Raw genomic sequence first — 5,298 nt, 5'->3', positions numbered from 1 at the left:
ACTTTGAGGGCTCTGTTTGGAACTTTTAAAATATTGGTCGGAGCGTTTCGGACCCTAATAATTTCGATAGAACTCCTCGGGGGGCCACAGAACTCCAGCGAGATCCGCTCCGGTAAAATAATTTTTTAATTTTAGGCGCGGTACTTGAAGGGCTGTAGCTTTTAATATATTGGTCGAGCGCTTCGGACCCTAATAGTTTTCGATATAACTCCTCGGGGGGCCACCAGAACTCCAGCGAGAACTGCCGATTTCAGAAAAAAAAAAAATTACCCCTCGGGACTTAGAAGATTTTCGAGTTGCGGTACTTTGAGGGGCTGTAACTTTTAAAATATTGGTCGGAGCGTTTCGGACCCTAATAGTTTTCGATAGAACTCCTCGGGGGGCCACCAGAACTCCAGCGAGAGCTCCGGTAAAATAATTTTTTAATTTTAGGCGCGGGGGTACTTTGAAGGGCTGTAGCTTTTAATATATTGGTCGGAGCGCTTCGGACCCTAATAGTTTTCGATAGAACTCCTCGGGGGGTCACCAGAACTCCAGCGAGAACTGCCGATTTCAGAAAAAAAAATTACCCCTCGGGACTTAGAATATTTTCGAGTTGCGGTACTTTGAGCGGGCTGTAACTTTTAAAATATTGGTCGGAGCGTTTCGGACCCTATATAGTTTTTCGATAGAACTCCTCGGGGGGCCCCAGAACTCCAGCGAGAACTCCGGTAAAATAATTTTTTAATTTTAGGCGCGGTACTTTGTAAGGTTCTGTAGCTTTTAATATATCTGGTCGGAGCGCTTCGGACCCTAATAGTTTTCGATAGAACTCCTCTGGGGGGGCCACCAGAAACTCCAGCGAGAACTGCCGATTTCAGGAAAAAAAAAATTACCCCTCCGGTACTTAGAATATTTTCGAGTTGCGGTACTTTGAGGGGCTGTAACGTTTAAAATATTGGTCGGAGCGTTTTTTCGGACCCTAATAGTTTTCGATAGAACTCCTCGGGGGGCCACCAGAACTCCAGCGAGAACTCCGGTTTAAATCTTTTTTATTGTTAGGCGCGGTACTTTGCAAGGGATGTAGCTTTTTAATATATTGGTCGGAGCGCTTCGGACCCTAATAGTTTCGATAGAACTTTCTCGGGGGGGCCACCAGCAACTCCACGAAACCTACGGTTTGAGAAATTAATTTTGAATTTTAGGCGCGGTACTTGAAGGCTGTAGCTTTTAATATATTGGTCGGAGCGCTTTCGGACCCTAATAGTTTTCGATAGAACTCCTCGGGGGGCCCCAAACTCCATCGAGAACTCCGGTAAAATAATTTTTTTAATTTTAGGCGCGTTGGTACTTTGAAGGGCCTGTACTTTTAAAATATTGGTCGGAGCGTTTTCGGACCCTAATAGTTTTCGATAGAACTCCTCGGGGGGCCACCAGAACTCCAGCGAGAACTGCCGATTTCAGAAAAAAAAATTACCCCTCGGGACTTAGAATATTTTTCGAGTTGCGGTACTTTGAGAGGCTGTAACTTTTAAAATATTGGTCGGAGCGTTTTCGGACCCTAATAGTTTTCGATAGAACTCCTCGGGGGGCCACCAGAACTCTAGCGAGAACTCCGGTAAAATAATTTTTAATTTTAGGCGCGGTACTTTGAAGGGCTGTAGCTTTTAATATATTAATCGGAAGCGCTCGGACCCTAATAGTTTTCGATAGAACTCCTCGGGGGGCCCCCAGAACTCCAGCGAGAACTGCCGGTTTCAGAAAATAATTACCCTCGGGAACTTAGAAATTTTCGAGGTGCGGTACTTTGAAGGGCTGTAGCTTTTAATATATTGGTCGGAGCGCTTCGGACCCTAATAGTTTTCGATAGAACTCCTCGGGGGGCCACCAGAACTCCAGCGAGAACTCCGGTAAAATAATTTTTTAATTTTAGGCGCGGTATTTTGAAGGGCTGTAGCTTTTAATATATTGGTCGGAGCGCTTCGGACCCTAATAGTTTTCGATAGAACTCCTCTGGGGGTGCCACCAGAACTCCAGCGAGAACTCCGGTAAAATAATTTTTTTCAATTTTAGGCGCGGTACTGTGAAGGGCTGTAGCTTTTAATATATTGGTCGGAGCGCTTCGGACCCTAATAGTTTTCGATAGAACTCCTCGGGGGGCCACCAGAAACTCCAGCGAGAACTGCCGATTTCAGAAAAAAAATTACCCCCTCGGGACTTAGAATTTTTCGAGTTGCGGTACTTTGAGGGCTGTAACTTTTAAAATATTGGTCGAGCGTTGCGGACCCTAATAGTTTCGATAGAACTCCTCGGGGGGCCACCAGAACTCCAGCGAGAACTGCCGATTTCAAAAAAAAAAAAAAATTACCCCTCGGGACTTAGAATATTTCGAGTTGCGGTACTTTGAGGGGCTGTAACTTTTAAACTATTGGTCGGAGCGTTTCGGACCCATAATAGTTTTCGATAGAACTCCTCGGGGGGCCAACCAGAACTCCAGCGAGAACTGCCGAATTCCCGTAAAAAAAACATTACCCCCGTAAAATATTTTTTAATTTAGGCGCGGTACTTTGAAGGGCTGTGCTTTTAATATATTGGTCGGAGCGCTTCGGACCTTAATAGTTTTCGATAGAACTCCTCGGGGGGCCACCAGAACTCCAGCGAGAACTGCCGATTTCAGAAAAAAAAATTACCCCTCGGGACTTAGAATATTTTCGAGTTGCGGTACTTTGAGGGGCTGTAACTTTTAAAATATTGGTCGGAGCGTTTCGGACCCTAATAGTTTTCGATAGAACTCCTCGGGGGGCCACCAGAACTCCAGCGAGAACTCCGGTAAAATTAATTTTTTTTAATTTTAGGCGCGGGACTTTGAAGGGCTGTAGCTTTTTAATATATTGGTCGGAGCGCTTCGGACCCTAATAGTTTTCGATAGAACTCCTCGGGGGGCCACCAGAACTCCAGCGAGAACTCCGTTTCAGAAAAAAAAATTACCCCTAGGGACTTAATATTTCGAGCGCGGTACTTTGAAGGGCTGTAGCTTTTAAAATATTGGTCGGAGCGCTTCGGGACCCTAATAATTTTCGATAGAACTCCTCGGGGGGCCACCAGAACTCCAGCGAGAACTCCGGTAAAATAAATTTTTTAATTTTAGGCGCGGTACTTTGAAGGGCTGTAGCTTTTAAATATATTGGTCGGAGCGCTTCGGACCCTAATAGTTTTCGATAGAACTCCTAGGGGGGCCACCAGAACTCCAGCGAGAACTGCCGATTTCAGAAAAAAAAAATTACCCCTCGGGACTTAGAATATTTTCGAGTTGCGGTACTTTGAGGGGCTGTAACTTTTAAATATTGGTCGAGCGTTTTCGGACCCTAATAGTTTGCGATAGAACTCCTCGGGGGGCCACCAGAACTCCAGCGAGAACTCCGGTTAAAATAATTTTTTAATTTTAGGCGCGGTACTTTGAAGGGCTGTAGCTTTTAATATATTGGTCGGAGCGCTTCGGACCCTAATAGTTTTCGATAGAACTCCTCGGGGGGCCACCAGAACTCCAGGCGAGAAACTGCCGATTTCAGAAAAAAAAAATTACCCTCGGACTTAGAATATTTTCGAGTTGCGGTACTTTGAGAGGCTGTAACTTTTAAAAATATTGGTCGGAGCGTTTTCGGACCCTTATAGTTTTCGATAGAACTCCTCGGGAGGCCACCAGAACTCCAGCGAGAAACTCCGGTAAAATAATACCATCGGGATTTTAATTTTAGGCGCGGTACTTTGAAGGGCTGTAGCTTTTAAAATATTGGTCGGAGCGCTTCGGACCCTAATAGTTTTCGATAGAACTCCTCGGGGGGCCACCAGAACTCCAGCGAGAACTGCCAATTTCAGAAAAAAAATTACCCCTCGGGACTTAGAATATTTTCGAGTTGCGGTACTTTTGAGGGCCTGTAACTTTTGAAATATTGGTCGGAGCGTTATAAAACCTATAGGGAACTCTAGTACTCGTCGAAATCTTTCTGAATCTACCATAAAAAATTGATTTTAAAAAAAAAATGGAAATTTTTTGTTTAACTTTGACATGATTTTTGGGCTTATTTTCACGGGAACTCTCTTTTAAAACCTATAGGGAACTCTAGAACTCCATCGAAATCTATCCGGAACTACCATAAAAAATTTATTTTTCAAAATGGGGGGATCCCGCTGATTAGCCCCCCTTTTTTTAAAAATGGTGTTTTCACCACTTTAAATGACGGAACTCTCTTTAAAAAATACAGAGAAGAACTCTTTCTGGGGATCCGCCCTCTAATAAAAATTCCGAATTTTGAAAAAAGGGGGGGGCCAACTTCACAGACATCGTCAACTGTACTCTTCCTGTTCGAACTAGAACATTGCGTCGAGAATGTGTATTTTCAACTATGTCAAAATGTTCACGGCGTAAGTAAAAAATTCAAACAGTTTGTAACAATTTTACGTCAAAATTGTATCACTGATAAATGTAACGCAGTTACAATCTTGCGTGACGTTTATGATAAAAATTCGATTATTGATTGCGAATTATTAGTCTACGCTTTGGATACTATTGTGTATAATGCGCTACATGATAAATAAATGCATATAATATGGTTAAAAAGTTTTTCCTCGTCATTTACCGTTTATCCCATTTCCTGTCATAAAGCTGTCTTCGTTTATTGTTTACTTAAATGTAATATTAAAAATTAAATATCGCGAAGATCTGAACGATTAAATATCGCTGGCGAAGAAAAGATACGCGATCGCGAGCGAGAACGCGCGAACGGGGCCACGAGCGAGAACGCGAACGGGGGCCGGAAGCGAGAGGGACCGCGCGCGAGAGAAAGAGACCGCGCGAACGAGAAGACTCGCGCAAACGGGGGACGGAGGAGAAACATCTACGAGGGGGAGATAACGCGAGCGTGCCGTGTGACGTCACGCGGACTCCGCGGCGCGGCGAAACGCGAACGCGGGTCTTCTCGCCCCGCGACGCCCGAAAACGCGAACGCTCCGCGGCGCCGGAAAACGTGGACCCTCCCTCGCCCCGCGGCGCCGAAAAACGCGGTTCCCCCCTCCCCCTCCCTCGCGACGCCTGAAAAACGCGGTTTCCCCCCTCCCCCTCCCTCGCGACGCCTGAAAAACGCGGTTCCCCCCTCCCCCTCCCTCGCGACGCCTGAAAAACGCGGTTCCCCCCTTTCCTTCCCCCGCGGCGCCCGAAACACGCGGTTCCCCCCTCCCCCTCCTCCGCGGCACCCGCGGTTTCCCCTCCTCCCCCCCGCGGCCCCCCCGCCCCTCACCCCCCCTCAGATCCCTACAGATGGC

The sequence above is a fragment of the Temnothorax longispinosus genome, chromosome 7 (assembly GCF_030848805.1).
Source record: "Temnothorax longispinosus isolate EJ_2023e chromosome 7, Tlon_JGU_v1, whole genome shotgun sequence".
Taxonomy (NCBI): Eukaryota; Metazoa; Arthropoda; class Insecta; order Hymenoptera; family Formicidae; genus Temnothorax; species Temnothorax longispinosus.
This window is presented reverse-complemented; position numbering follows the sequence as displayed.